The sequence below is a fragment of the Hypomesus transpacificus genome, unplaced genomic scaffold, assembly GCF_021917145.1.
Source record: "Hypomesus transpacificus isolate Combined female unplaced genomic scaffold, fHypTra1 scaffold_129, whole genome shotgun sequence".
NCBI lineage: Eukaryota > Metazoa > Chordata > Actinopteri > Osmeriformes > Osmeridae > Hypomesus > Hypomesus transpacificus.
In genome coordinates, this window is record NW_025813705.1 from 355866 (window position 1) to 372997 (window position 17132).

The following is a 17132-nucleotide window of genomic DNA, read 5'->3' on the forward strand; positions in this document are numbered from 1 at the left end:
AGTTCGGCTGTATGTGTGTGTGTGTCTGGAGGGGCTTTGTTAATCATGCTCTTTACTTTACATTTAAAAATAACCTACTGCAAGTAAGGGGCTCTGACCAAAAAATTGCACAGCTACATCAGGAGAGACATTTTCTCCTACAGTGCAAGTAGTTGCTTTTGTGGAAATTGTCAAAAAGCGCCCACGTTTAGTCTATATTGTTTTGCAATTCAATGTCCACTGACACTGAAAACAATAACATTAAAAAAATGCAAAGAAATGCAGACACACACACATCAGGAATCAGAGGAGACTTGGTTTCCTCGGCCATAATGGGAGGAAGATCAAATATCAGATCAGTAAGTTCAGCCAAAGGTTGGTGGAGGGCCCTACCATTCCACCACATAGGAAGTAGATCCTGTCATCAATTAGAGTGAAAGGAGAGTCTGGACCACAGTGCAGTGCCAGGCTTTATCAAACATTCTTTCTAGACAAAAATATATGGGAATTATCCAACTGTTGAATTGAATTATGAACTGATGTGGTTAAATATAACATATATTGGCCTGAGAGCATTCTAAAGTGATATATATAAGTCAATATGTTGCTTTAGATGTAATAATTTCAAGAGGTATAGTTATGCCCATAGAATAGTTAAAGCCTGTTTACAGGTATATTCTCAAACTATATCATAACGTTTACATAGTGTAAAAATGGTTGCTCATTCTCATTCTGTAGCAGCACCCCAACCTGCCTACAGTTACTGTAGAATCAAACTATCGGACTGTACATTTTCTGAAATGTTCAACACAATGATGGATCTATACACTACAGAGATCCAATCCTGAAAAAGACGTCATCCCTGACAGTTTCTTTGATAACAAGGTACTTCAAATAAATGACGATGGAGTCTGTAATGGAAAATTTACAGAATAGAATTTGGCTAAAATAACCTTTTTATTTTACACAATAGGTTGTGTGTAACCATGGTGTCTTTCTTACTTTTTAGGCCTGCTGTCACCCATTTCACAATTTCTTTGCCTGTCACACACAAGTGCTGGATCTTTCGTGGATAGGGTTTTGATTTAAATCTTACAAATATAAGCTTTTGATTTGTTAAAATAATGGAACAATCTTTTTGTAGTCAAGGAAATGTACCCTTTTTTCCCATTTTTAGGGATACCTATTTCACCAATCAGGCATTTCCTAAGATATGACTTGGAATGTTGAGATTTAGACACAACTTGGAATATTTTCAACAACAAAGTATTTTTCTCTCTGAAAGGCTTTCAGGGTGATATTAATATTCCCGACTTTAAAATGACCACCACCCTAGGTTTCCATTCGGCATGTCGATCATATTACTTCTCTCTGAGGGAATGAGGAATGTTGTAAACAATACCTCATACAAGATATGACATCACAGTCTGTATGTCCCCTTCATGGAACTTCAGTTTGAACTATTTTTTCACTGTGGCGAAGCCATCAAGAATGCCCAATGAACACATAGTAAACAATCCAAAACGTTTTTGAAAGGTAAAACCTTCAACCAAATCCATTTTATAAAGCAATTATGTACTATGTACATAATGTTTTCATCAGGTCATGTCAGGAATTTGACAGAATATTGCATTATTATTATTACATTAATTTCGTTTTCATTTTACATTACCACCGATGGGTACTTATTATTCAAATATTCTTTGAAAATTAAGCTTTTAGATGATGCATGGTATGACGTGTATATATATAACATTTTGAAAAACACATTTTGAAAAAAAAGGGGAACTACAGCAGACAAAGCCCGGTGTCCAGGAAGAATAAACACTTCCTGTACTAAACTCTGCAGGACACAGTGGAGGAATTAAAACGTTGTACCTCTGATAGTTAGATGACAGCTGCTTGGTGTTAAACAATTTACTGTGAAAGCATAGAGTTAGTTTTAATCAAAGAGATTAATTTTTTCTCAAATATTTTGTGTGGCCTCCAAAGACAAAAGCTGAAAAGCTGAAACTGGACTGAAAATACAAAGCAGTAAAAACAATACTGTACACTGACACTAGTTGTGTGATAAAACTAAAAGTCCACATTCTGTTTTCAGGATGAGCTTTCTGCCCTTTGCATGATTTTCCCCCCGTGTTTTCGTTGGCTAGACAGGTGCCTCTGTCCTTGGGTCTGGGATGTGAGAACAGATGTTTGGAACACCTGTTTAATGTATGCACAGAAGCATAGACAGACAATAAGGGGTCACCATCACCATGCCTGGTGTTCAAGTACACCCACACAGAACTCTGTCCATTTGAAATCTACACACTTCATAATCAGAGGAAACTTGATGTCGCAGATTGGATTCAAACAGGAAACACGCTAAATTGTTCTTGAATCACAGAGCTGACATCCACTGATGTTTTAGAAATGATACAGCTTGACAAATGAATTCCCAGCATGCTTTTCCCTGACCCCTTGCAAAGAGAAGAGCTGTCTGTGTGGCCAATTCTATGCCCTCCGAACGTACATTTTGACACACCACCATGGGGAAATCTGCTTGTAACAGATTTCAGACAGATCATTATTATCTGTCAATCACAATACAGAAAGTATGGTGGAAAATCAAACTGATTCAAACCTAGGAAATTGAGACTGTAATGGAATTTCCTAGTTTTTGAAAACACACAGATAAAACATACAGTTATGTATAGATACATGTCCTAATCTAACCCTTCCCTTGTAGACAGAGTTGATGGGCGTGCTAAAAAAGTCTCTGGTCTGCTTACAAAAGCATAACTAATACTTACCCTGGCTGACTTCCGCCAATTACCATGTCTAAAGCTGTCCTCCCACTCTCAGCCAAACCAACACCTCAATCCTAACTCTGTGTCATCATCCAATGGCAGGCTAAATTATGATTCATCACACCAGCAATTCGGGAAACAAACACTGAGATAGAAATGTTCATCGAACCACCATTGCTTTGCTGAGTGCAAAAATACACATTCAATGAGCATTTAACTCACATATTATACATTGCTGAACTTTCACAATGGCAAGATTAGATTGTTATTTTTTTATTTCCGGCCAATGGCCATTACTGTCCCAATTGGATCCTGTCATGGGGTTTGGGGGAAGTTGTGTCTCTATCGTGTGTTGTGTGTTGTGTAATGTTGTTGGCATTTGGCGCTGTTCTGTGTTTGTGTTTCTGACCCCTGCTACACACTAATTCCGTTTTGAAGGATAAATAAAGTTGAAAGTTCAAGTTGAAGAAAACATAAAATGAATACAAAACATCATGAGAACTGGTTTCAATGCAATCAATATGATGCACTGTATATAGAAATATGGTTGGGTAAGGTTACGCTGTTGGTTTGCCGCTGCCCAATCAAGGTTGTAGGCTAATTATCAAGGCTACATAATCACTATATTAAACATATCCCTTGAAAAAGTACAGGTCACACAACAAGAAATATACTGTGTAGTTATGACTAGACCTGTTTCTGTTCCTCTCTCTCCCTCTATTAAAGACAGCCTGGTGTTTGATTAAAGGCTGTATACTATGGTGTACTGGTGCAATGCTATCTGAAAGACTGTAAATCCTACTGAATGACAGTAAAAGATGAGAAACATTGGGCCTGTAGTGTAGCCCATGAAGTGAAAAAGCTTCGGGCAACAGAAGGCATGTGAGGCCTACAGTATGCCATGGAAATACCAGTCTACTGCACCCAGTATGTAACTTAAAGGTATACTAAAATTTGATGATGGTGGTGAGTAGGTTTAGTGTCAAGACAAGCTTATACTAAAAAATCAACAAAAAAAGTGATATCTGTTGCCAGTAGGAAGTTTCTTTCAGTTTTTTTTTAACTAACATTACCCTTCATTTTTCTCTTCTGATTTCATTTCAAGCATGAGAATCATCAGTTTTAAACTACTGAACATAGACTGTGCCTTCTTCTCCCCAAATGACTAAATGAATGAATGATAAATGACTGTGGTCCAATTTAAAATGCTTTTCATCCCAAGTAAGTTGGTTTGTTGACAGCTACAACTGCTATATTGCAGCACGAAAGCCTGATGCAATGTGTCTTTATAACGCACGACTGGCGGGGTAAAATGGTATCCAGGAGCTTATTACTTCCATCTTATTAGCAGCCAGCGAAAGCGCATGTTGTTCCTTGAACAAGTAAATTGATCCTAAGCAGTAAATTAACTCAGTGTTGTGGTGAAAATTTGTTTTTTCTATTTTTACATCCTTCACTTTCAGAATGAGAAAATCCCTGAAAGACAAAATTCCTTTTGAATTGTGCACTGAACAACCAAGAGCCTACTCAAAATGAGCAGCACAATGGGAACATATTAATGAAATCAATGGGGATAGTTGCTTTAAACAGATGCAGCTGGGATGATGTGTCTAGACATATCTAAGAGTTTCATATTTTACTTGTTGAAAGTTTCATTAAAGAATCTGAGACTTCCAACACTACTTGAGTTACTAAACTGTATAGTTTTATTTACATTTTGACCATTTCTATTTGCTAAGATGTAGACACTTTTCTGTGGTTTGGTACATGGATGTACAATTTGACAATAGTTTACATGATTTAACTTAGTTAACATCTAACAGTGTGGGACATTTCTCCGAAATTATAAAATCCCTGAGTTACAGCGAATAAGGCAATGCTTCTATGTACAGTCTGTGATGTAGAGGAATATAATGCTGCATAGTGCAGTTTAATCAGACTATTCTAAAAGTTAAGATTCAGAGATAAGCAAAACAAATCTTTTTTTTTTTATAGCATTTCACAGTTTATCTGTTAAATATGTATGTAGTTGCTGTTGTCTCATTATCCTTTATATAATCCAATCCTTATAATCCAAAGGTCACACCAATAAACTGAAAGTTATTAATTCATATGCAGTTTGGATACACAAAAAGAGAGATGTTTTATTTATTTATGTAATTTGTAGTCCTCCTTTAATAACTGACAATGATTACATCATATCCATCGAAGTGTACAACCATGAATCACTGTATAACTGATTTTTAAAACATTCACTACGTTATCAATTAAAGCGTTCATCCATATTTGTTGATATCACAAAACTGCGACATGCAAGCATAAACACTTTGGTTGCAGAATAAATGTGCACGATGTCTTTGGAAAACCAAATGCTAATGAACATTTGACTTAGAACAAGTTAGATGTTAACACATTTGATTGAAAATCTTCTTCAAAGACATACAATTGACTGTAGCTGTTTTTAAATTACTGTTATGAGTTAGAAATGATACCTTTAGCCAATTCTCTTCAGAATGACAAAAATACAACACTATTATGATGAGGATGATACAGTACAAAATAGTGGAGAAGGCTGGTAATTACAGAGTCTTAGTGGTGTACAATACCATAGTGAAATGTCTGTAGATGTGTGCACATGTTCCATATTCTATCGGTAGCCCAACAGACCATTAATGTCTTAATTTATATATATAATTTCATTAGATTTGTGCCGACCACAAGATGACCAGACAGTCTGGAAACAGTACTGACCAACAGACCCATATTGGTTTAGTGTTTCATCTCAATCATGTTTTTCATTATATTACATTTCCTCAGTTACAGCAATTTTCAAACAGGGGTCATGTTCAGTATCCACACACACACATATGAATCTCCTTTTAATAACTAGCAAAACTATTCTTAATAAAACATTCCAAAAAAGGTTTCTACGTACATAACACATGACTCAATAATTTGTCATTTGCAACATACAGTAGATATACTGTATAGCTATATAATCGATGAACAGTGAACCGCCCATTGAGCTAGTAGGTTTATTAATATGACTTGGCTACTCTTTTATGCACGGCAGGTTGCTTCAGTGCAGTTGCAAGTCTCTGATGTGGGTATTTAAGAAAACAAGGATTATTGTATGTTGGCTTGTGCTACAGCCAAAACTCACATTTAAAGAGCTCAGCACTAATCAAATGATAATCACTGAGGAAGGTTTGAACCTGCAAAGTCATCTTAACAAAGGAGTTTACAAAAAGATGTTGCCTGCCAGTGAGGTGCAGGGCGTCTCCAGCGTAGGACCCCAGCTACATTGCAGGCATAATCAAGACGTGTACGGCTACCGATATTAGGTTAATTGATCAACACAGCTGTGTGTTATGCAAAGCGTTTCCGCTCATTCATATGAGTATTTTCCAAGTACTTAAGGCAGTGGAGGAAACACTTTGCATGATTAGACTGTAATTCACAGTGTGGGAGGACTGTAAAAGCATTAATCTACCCACAATTTACAAACAAGCTTTCTCAGACATGTTGGCATGATGATGAGTATCACCTTTACAGCTGACATTTGGTATGTAAGTGTTTAGGTGATAGTTTATCAGCAAATTGCTTCATCGTGTCATGACCTGCAAAATGTGACCTTTGAAATAAAGTGGGGCTAGATTGTTTAAAGGTCTCTTGCAATTTGGCTGTTGGATGAGTGAAATTCTATCTAATTGTATTGGGTTTGTATTTTTTTTCAGGACAAGATTCTGCTGGTTCAGAGTAGTGAACCAATTCCTAAACATAAAACGAATACCTGATCTAAAAAGGTATAAACCACATCTGGTTCAAGTATTATTTTCAAATCTGTGAGCAATATCAATGCATTGATTATTTTTGACTGATTACTAATTCAATATTGGTAACGTATGTCACCAATTTATGTAAACCAGACCTATGTTGGGGATATTAACTTACTCCAGGTAGTAATGATTTAACTACTACTGTACAGTAGATGTTGTGTATACAGTGTCTGTTGGTGCTATTTTTTCAGCACACATGGGATTATCTCGGTTTGATTATGGATGGCGTTTTCTCAGACCATTGTGTGGCGGCATATTATGTATATGTGGGAACAGTTCAAAAATAAGATAATATGTCCCCTAGCAAGTTATAATTAACTTATATCATCAATTATCATATTCCCATCTCCCCAGTCTCTTTAGGCTGTTTCAAGAGAACAGTGTTTCAGCTAATTTTGGAATAATTTTAGGTGATAATATTTGTATTTTATACTTCATGTTACATGCAGTATCTGCACCCATGTTTTTTAAGTGTATTTAGTGCAATTCATTGTATTTGTGTTCGTAAAGTCAATTTCTCATCTGTACAGTATTCTGCACTTTTTTCAAAGACCTAGAAAACCTACTTTGCTTGTATATAAAAAGGTTCAGTCAAAGTTAATGGCTTCCCAGTCCGTCGACTTTCCGTGCTGTTACAACATTTTTATACTGTTGCTTCTGCATGCCATACATTCCAGAAGCCTGGTACACCTAAAAAGTTTGCCTATGCCCATTGCTTAGTTAAACATTACCAGAGTGGTTTATCTTTACTGTCTGCAGGGTATATTTAAAATGTAATTATAAATTAAGGACAAACTGAAAGATGTGAACACCACACAACAAAGGTCTTTCAAACTTTCAAATTATTAATTTTGCAGCAGTACTGTAGGTCATCTTGTTTAACATCATACTAGTCCTTATCTATCCATATCAGCTGGGGTTTGATGTGGTTCCAGTAACAGTTGAAAGTTTACATGTGAGAGGAGGTCAAGTCCATCAAGATAAGTTTGAGTGTTCAAATATTAAAGTTTCAGGTATATGCCAATTGCCATTTGGAATAGGGGACGTTTGTCTGTAGAGGTACTTCAATAATTGTGAGATCCATACATACCCCAAAGAGCCCGAAGGCTTTACTAGATCACAAGGACACTGAGGCTTACGCTTTATTCTCAAAACAACACCATCATGATTGCCTTAGCCTTCCTCTATAAAGATTGTGAATGAATCCATGAGCTGAGCTTACTTCTTCTGGAAAACACCTCAGCTGTGCATGACTAATGACCATTTAAGATTAAGCATTACTGGATGAGCTGACTATCTAGGGGATTTGCAGTTTGTACGAATCCCAAGTAGATGATTTTAAGAATGAGGGACCGACGTAGACGCGCTCCCCTGAGACTTCCTCTCCACCTGCCACTGAGAGGCCCCATGGCTCTGAATCAACGGGGGGATGTTAGCCAACCCAGGCAGTTCAATAGAGAGCTAGGATCTGTATCAATCTTCCATGTACATGGCAATAAGTCATCTTAAACATGACTGAAGTTGTTTGAGGGAAAAAAAGAGATGGAATAAAGGGAGAGAAAATATTAGTTGCATAAATCAATCATCAACAAACATCAGAAAGGACTCTATACTGACAATGACTTCAAAGGAGGAGGCTTATGTTGTCTGGATTGTATACCTGCAACCAGCACACCTGATACTTTTCCTGTAGTCCATTGGAGCAGGTGTGAGCCCAATTTGATCACAATAAATTGTCATCCTTCCTCCCCTTCACACTGACAATACAGTAGAGTGCCCAACACAATAGTTGGCAAGAGACGGAGTTAATGTCAATGTCAAGTGTATTTATAAAGCATATTCAAAACAACCATGGTCGACCAAAGAGCTGCAAAGGGAGTGTTGGTTAACAAAGTGTTCAGACTAAAATTGCAGCAGGAATCTCCTCAGAAAGGATTATGTGATGTTGGCACAGATGCACTAGTTAGGGTTAGAATTTGTGTTAGGGTTAGAATTACATCAAGGATTGGGGTTAGTGATAGTTTTAGGGTTAGTAGCTAGAGTATACAGTCGGTTTACATTTTGGTTCAAGGTTAGGAGTTAGGAGGGTATTGAATGGGACTGATTTGTGAGTCCCCACAAGAATTGCAGAACAAAGTATGGTGAGAATATTGGATGTGTAATGAGAATGGTGGAAGAGATCCGGTTCATCCGAGAGATTAATTCACACCTGTAATAAGCCAACACAGAGATGGGATAACAACATTATCTTCCCTTCTGGTTGGGGTTGCACCTTTCACGTGCTCACGCATAGACACACACGCATGCACGCACACAAGCATGCTCGGACACAAAAAGCACAGGAATTCACCACACATGCACATCACTCTCTCCATCATGAAAAATCATTTCTTATGTTTTTGTGAATGTCAGCAAGGTACAAGTTGCCTATTCTAGATTCAATTCACACACTTCCAGTCCCAGGAGTTCCAGTCTAACTCTACCCTCTGCATATATTTAACCATTTAATTCTAGTTTCATGAGAGCCCAGTTGATCTCATTGATCTATTGACAGTAAATTACGTAATACAACAAATACTCAAGTATTATTGACATATTCAATCAATTTGTTAGGTTCACCTGACATTGCTCATACACTATTTTTATAGTAATTCATAAAGAAAAATTGAAGCAGTTTGCTCCTTGAAAATGCGAACAGAAGACGGGATATATCAGTCTAATTTAGATTTATGAGCTTCAAATATACAGTTTACTGTACAGAATACAGAACAATATGTAAGAAACATATATATATATATATAAATGTGTGTGTGTGTGCAGCCATAAAGAAAAGCTATCTGTAAACCAATTTTACCTTAAGTGACCTTCAACAACCTGACTTGATTGGGCTTTTTGAAAAACAATCTGAGCTTCCAAGCTCAATGAGCTGGCTAATGGCGGAGCTAGTGTTGCGTATGAGACCCTCGCATGATGCACACTCATTTTCTGCTTTTTAACTTTTGCAGTGAGCATCTTCACGCCGACGCCCTCCGTCAGCGCTGACGCAGAGGGACGGGTGTGACGGTCAACCCCTACCTGGAACTTTTACACCCCCTGAGACGCTGGAGATAGAAATGAAATGTAAATGAAATGTTGTGCACACACTGATGCGTGGGCACACAACCACACAGGTGAGGACAATCTGTCTCACAAGACCAAATCTCATGCACTCACAGAAACAAAGACGGTCACCATTGTGCGCAGACACACACACACACACACACACACACACACACACACACACAGGAAATCACGAACACCTGAACACTCATCATTACTCATCCCCACAAAAATACAAGACGCATTACCGAGAATTCAAGTGGGTTCTCATCGTTGTTACAAGTACACTACAATTGCTCTCATTAACATCATTGTGTTGAACGTCCCAAAGTCCACAGTCCATCCAAGATTCAATGTAAGATCAGAGGCAGAGGTCATACAGTGCCATCTGGTGGTTCAAAGAATAATCATTTGGAATATCTGGAATACTTGGGTTAAAGCTGGAATACGTAACACACACAAAAAAAATTTGAATATTAGAAACAGTGCCCCCCAAATTCTTGTTTGAATCTCTCCACGCTTTCCTGCAAGTTTGATTGCCAGTGGTTTCACAAAATGAGACAGGAGGAAGCATGGCCGCGGGGGACTAGGGGTTCTGAGGGTGCTGCAGCACCCCCTGCTGACAGCACGAGAATTTAATATGATAGAACTTCGAAATCCACCACCATGGCACCGCCCCGCAAGGGGATGGGAGGAATGGGAGGAAGGCCCGCCTCACCAAACTCAATTGGCTGGAACACGTTCGCTGGAACAGAATTGTCTGGAAAGTAGCGGGCTGCTCCAAAAGTAGAAATTGACATTCCACTGGTTGTCTGTGTTGCTAAACAACTCTCAGAAGGCATCATGTGCTTACACAACTTATTTATTAGGGACAAATGTTTTGTTTTATATTGAAACATCTCATTACAATGTATTGTACCTCTAACACCAAGACAATACATTGTGTATAATTCCATTGATAAAAGGGTACTATTGCAATGGTAAAATATTGAATCATAGCACCATCGTGTAGTTACAAAGCACATATAGCCAGTGGCAGTTCTAGACAAATTTTACTGGGGGGACCAAGGTGAGACCAGTGTTTAATCAGAGGGGCACATTAGTTCCGCTTTTGGCGCTAGCGCATAATATCGTAATAACTTAATTGATTTCATTTTCATTTTATTATTCAGTCAGCTCAGGGGGGGGGGCACAGTGGGGACCAGGGACATTTTTACAGGGGCACTGGCCCCTGTAAGCCCCCGTGTAGAACCGCCACTGCGTATAGCCACATTGCCAACCATAATCTTGCTGAATCCGTACATCAACCATATAGTAAATTTGGTCCAAAAAATTGTCAGACATGAGAAATCATCTTACAGTGTTTTACTTTTTTTCCTCAAGTTCCTTTACCCTCCTTGACGAGGCCAATAACATGTGTTCCCATGAATATTTACTGCATTTGAAATACCTGGAGGTGTAAAGTGAACAAGCCCCTGTCAGATTTATAGAGAGAGGCTGCAGAGGAACGCTGCTGAGGAAAGCTGCAGTTTTGGTTGGCCATCACACAGACAGTTACGGTGCATAAACTATTCCCTTTCTGCTTTCATGTGGTGGAGATGTCCAACTTCACAGTTGGATGCAGTTGTAGTTACACCACACCACCGCATACCAAACTGTAGACACACAGTAGATCAAATAGGCCTATATTGTCTCCCAAAAAAGCATTCTTACGGTCATGCAAATGTACATTTGTCTTTTGAAACCATAAAAGGTTTGTATTGATATTTTATATTTGGATATGGTGTCATGTTTCTTTTCCAATGGTTCCTTTTCCCATTCACATAAGGAGTTAAGAACAATGCCTACCATGTCCAGGTATGGCAGTACCATATAGCTTTTTGACTGCACCATATCTCCTAAATTTAATCTGGAATACTGGAATAACTCAGTTCATGTCTGTCATTTAAACCACATAATTTGGTGAGAAAAGAAATGTTAGATTAGACATTTTCGGAACTCATGGCATTTTTCTTATGGGGGTCAAATTAGCACATCGGGACACCAGGGGTAACAGACACACTTCAAGATTCAACATCAGAATTTGGTGAAAATCAAGTACATATAACACTATTGGTATTTCGATACATTTATTCGCAATTATGCTATGAGTGACTGTATAAATTCCCAACGATCTGATGCATGGGCAGAAGACACCCAACCATACCTCCAGAGCAGATGACCCCCAGTCTTACACACACTGTGCTGCAGCTAACGCTTGAAATATGAGACGTGTGTCCCTGTGGACGTATGAAAGGAGGATCAGGACCTAATCAGCCCCCCTGCCTGCCGGACACCACATGCTTTCCCTACAGGGGTGCTGGAGAGACCTGTGGAGAGACAATCCCCAACAGGAGGGGGGCATTACACCCTACCTAATCCTCTTATTAGAGGCTACAGCCGAAAAGGGAGACAGACAGCTACTGGGTGCTGTTAAGGGTCAGGGGAGACCACCAACACAACCTTCTGGCTTGAAGCACTTCTTATACTGTACATTAGATCTCTAGACGATTTGGATGAGGAGAAGCAAGAAGGCTTACTGTGAGGAAGCTGGGATTCCATAGGCAGTCATTCACATTTTGGATTCACCATATCATTTATAGCTCTCAGAGCTGAACGGAAGCTAGGTCTTTTTGATTTGCGGAGAGAGGAAAAGAGACAGGAAGGTAGGGAACAGAGACATGTATTGTGACACAACCTGAGGCCTGGAACAGAGTGAAGCTGTCTAGGCAGGCCACAGGAGCAACAGTGTCAAGAGCGGCCATCAGAGACACCACGGGCCAAGCGAGGAGGGGGGGAGGTCATGTCACCTGGGGTGTAGAGCTGCATAAACGGGTGGGTGAACTATGAATTCCGTGGCTTAGGTTAGGCAAAACCACGCATGCATTCCATCTATAGTTGCTGTTGCTGTTAAAGGGGCGTAAATTCTATTTCAGAAATGTAGGAGGTGAGTAAACAATGTTTATGCTCTACTACAGCCCTGCATTTCACCTATTGACTTGGCAGATGTTGTGACAAGCAGATGGGAGTCAGTTGTGTGACAGATATATTGAATGTAGTGTTTTAGTAGTAGTGAGTCAACACCAGTAACTCCATCTCATGTCTCTGAAAGACCAAAATCTCTTTAAACACATTCCAAAAATGTGTCTACTGTACTGACTGCAACTTCCCTGTTCCCTCCACTAACAAGGTTCAACAGAAGCTTTTAAAGCAACTTGCCCCTGTGAAGAAATCACAGCTGGGTGTGTTGTTTTGTTGTTGTTTGTTATTCATGGATTTCAGCATATGCAAACATCGTTCTAGCAGCAGGGAGGCTGCCTTATTGGACTATCCATGAGTAAGTGGGTTGTCACAGGTATTGTGACGCACATCAACAAATGACTCACCATGCGCTGATAATTAAAGTGTAGCAGCCACAGAAGGCTGCTGTGTGTGTGCGCGCGCTCAAGTGTGTATGTGCATCTGTTTATGTGTGCAGGTACAAATAAGTCAGAATAGTAGAACACGAAGAATCCAACTTGTAAATCTGGTCCTATCCTTTTTTTTTAAAACTTTTTTGGGGGGGATTCGAGTTAGAATTAGGGTAATGTTTTCATGTGTGTACTGAAATGAAAATCTTGGGACTCAAAATCAGTTTTTCCTTTCTGATGCTTTGAGTAATCTTGGACTGTCTATTGTGCTTGACCATGGAAAGAAGATGTTTTCCAGCCTTAAAGTGGTACACCGTCTGGAAAATATAATATCTTATAAATATTTTGAACAATCCAGATGGATGAATAGCACTACAAGTGTGAGGAAATGTACAGTATGTATTTTTGATTTTGGGATTAATTGTATGAACTACATTATCAAGACGTTGGGCACCTATCTTTAAACCATGGTCTGGGTGAATACTTAATTCCGATTGGCTGCAGGGTATCCATTATTTTCTGATAATGGACACCTACCAAGTAGTACCAGTGAAACTAGAACCATTCTAAATTAATGTGCTGGCTGGCTACATAGTGAGGTCAACATATCTACATTTCAGATAGCCTGTATCTAAAATGAGTAACCATAGCAACTGGGACACAGTCACAGCCTCCATTTACAATTTATTGCAACACTTTAACAAGCTAACATCTAATTACAACAACGAATGGCTTCAACATTTCTTTTAACCTACTTGGAGAAAATAATTTTTCTGAAATTACTGTGTCAGTGTCACATAGCGCTTGCAAACAGCCATGACATCAGGAATGAAGATAGGAATGTGTTTGTGATATCCACAGAATCAAACCTCAATAATTTTTTTGCCCCAATTATTTTGTGTTACGGTAACTCCAGACACGGAGCTCTTACTGTAGCAACATTCAATTCTTAACAACCAAGAATGTGTCATGAGCAGCTTTGGTTTGTGCTGCCCAGTGCTGTGAAGCCAATTAAATAATAAGTCACTCTTCACTAGAGTAGCGGTTCAGAGAACTCACCCATAAATCATTGGCCTATGATGCGGAGGCTCGCTGCTCTCCTACCGCACACACATAACTGCTGCCAGCATGAGGGATCGCTGGCCTCCATGACACCACAGGAGTTTGAAAACACTGGGTTCCCATGCAGCAAAATGGGAGTGAGTGTGAGCAATGTGGTCCAGTCGAAATGTCCATCAGAGTCCTCTATGTTGAGGCCTGATGAGGAGAAAAACAGGAGTGTGCGTGTGTGAGTGTGTGTGTGTGTGTGTGAGACAGAGACAGAGAAAGAGAGAGAGAGAGAGGGAGAGAGTGGGAGAGAGGGAGAGAGAGAGAGAGAGAGAGAGAGAGAGAGAGAGAGAGAGAGGAGAGAGAGAGAGAGAGAGAGAGAGAGAGAGAGAGAGTGTGTGTGTGTGTGTGTATGCAAAGTATGTTTAGTGGAGGTTGAATCTTTTTTCCTCAAGGCAAAGTATAAAAGTTCAAATTGAAAGTCAAACATGCTAGTTTACAATGCAGCTACCACCATAGCCCATTAGATGGACATTCATCTTGATAAAAGCCTAATAGTATTTCAAAAAAAGCAGTCTACAGCCATTACCTCAACGCAAGAATTGCATGAGTCAATTTCAAGATGGGCTTACAACACTCGCCTCCCAAAACACATGACTGCATTGCATACCAAGTAGACACTCACTAGGGGCCATGCAGCGACTGATGTTACAGAATTGTTTTGTCTGTCAGGGAAATTATGTCACTTAAGGCAGTAAAAGACCCATCCCTTTGTTAATTTGATTTAAGAGACATCCCGTCTGATTACCTGATAACCACCGAGGCTGAGGCCGAGGCAGCGGTCAGAGGAGTGTGCTGCCTCTCTGCCTTAGCATTGAGGCGTAAAAGGCCTGCCCAAAAGATCTTGGCTGCTTTCGCAACTTTGTGACCTTAAAATTGTGGAACATTACATTTGAGCATCAGTTTTTGTAGTAGGCTTTTTGAGACAACGTACTGTCCTGAATAGAAAAACAAGTCTGCCACCTTGCTTAAGTCTAAGCCTACTTACTGGGAAAACATGCAAAAAGATACATTGGGGGGAAGCAGATTGAATGTTGTAGATTGGCGGGCATTGTAAATTAAGTATTGTGTTTACTGTAACATGTAGCTATATAGGTTGCAATGGACTAACGCAAGTACTTTTTAAAACTTGGGCTGCTGTTCACGTGGCATGTGATCTTCATGTGTTGTGTGGCTCAGTTAAATAACTATGACTGGGACAGACTCTGACTTTGATTTGACAATGACTGTACAGTAACTCACAGCAGCTGACATTGATACAAAACCACATCAGTAGAGAGTGACCATTATGAGACTGACAGCTGATTCAAACGTAGGTGAGTAAATAACATAAATACTTAATTTTTCTACATTAACTCATACCCTTTATCTTTCCAACATTACAAGCCCTATTTTTCTTTGAAAAAAGGGTCAAAACTAAAATAATGGCCCACTGACAGTGGGACAATGAGGTGCTGCCTACACCTCGTTGGAAAAATCCATGACTACAGACAATTCCTCAACTCCTGCAGTTGCGTTTGAAGTCTTCATGACAACAGCGTAAACCCAGCCTGAAAGAGAGAGTCCTCCTTGGCTCTCTCCTGCTTCTCTCCCCACATTCTACCCTCCTCCGTCCGTCCCTCCCATCAGTCCTGTTCTTCCCCGTGGGAGATAAGGAGAGTACATAGTGACACTCTTATTAATGGCTGCTGTTAACCTCAGCGGGTCAAACCTATTGGAGTCACTGATGAATCTGGTCTGCAGGAGCGTTGTGGGATGAGAACCCTCCAAACCAACCCTCAACAGCCCCCCACCCCACCCCTCCCCCAACACACACACACACTTCCACCCTCCCCTCCCACATGTGCAGACTTAGCCACGTCATCCATTTCCCCCTCCTCAACTGAAATGATGATCGTCGGGGAGGAGGATGAGAGGAATGTAGCAGGGTGGAGAGGGTGAAAGGACAGGGGGATGTAGGTGTCCCCCCCCCCCCCCCAAGGCAGAATCTTGTGGTTTGTGTGTGAGTTTGATAATGGGTGCATTTGTAACAAAGTGTGTTAGTGAGAAAGACGTAGACTATGATGTAGATGAAAAAGTATGCGAAGGTGGTCAAAATGGTCAGGAAAACTATGTTTGATTGTTTGTAAGTGTATGATTGAGCCACATATAATATCAACATCAGTTTTTTGCATCAGAGTGATGCTTGGTGTTTTACTGAAGATACAGATCAATTTCAACAACTGGGGAAAATAAATGTATGATCTTAAAAGAATGTGGGATCATATCCTTTTCATTCACATGAAATGATTGTGACCATTTTTGGACTTGTGTTCCATATCTGATTTCCACAAAACCTCAACCTCAAAGCCTCTGAAAAGAAGCATGCACTTGTATTACGTTTCTGCATGTTCCAACTTAAGACTCGATCAAAGCGCCTGTGTTTTGATCCATTGCGATAAGAAGCAGCGTACATCATTTTGATTGGCAACATCGAGTTAGTGCCCTTAGGGAAAGTAAGGTCTGCCATAGAAACATCTGACAGGCGTTTCTGTCCCAACTGAATCAAGAAATACTGTTCCTATTAACACTTTTTTCATACCCATGAAGCTTTCAGATGCAAAGAGTCATCTCAGGAACCAAAACATTGGGATGATGTCATCCACTGAAAAGTGAACATTCAGGGTACACATGCTCCTGCCTCAGAAGTGGTGTCCAAAAAGCGGGTATTTAATGCTCTAAATGTTTGTGTCACAGAGAAAACTAATATTGAGAAATTAAAAGTACATCTCTACGTCTGTCTATTTGGAAACTTATCTTATCCAAGTCTTATCTTCAAACATTTCTCAAACTGATCATTTTACTGGTGAGGGGTGCATTAGTTTGAC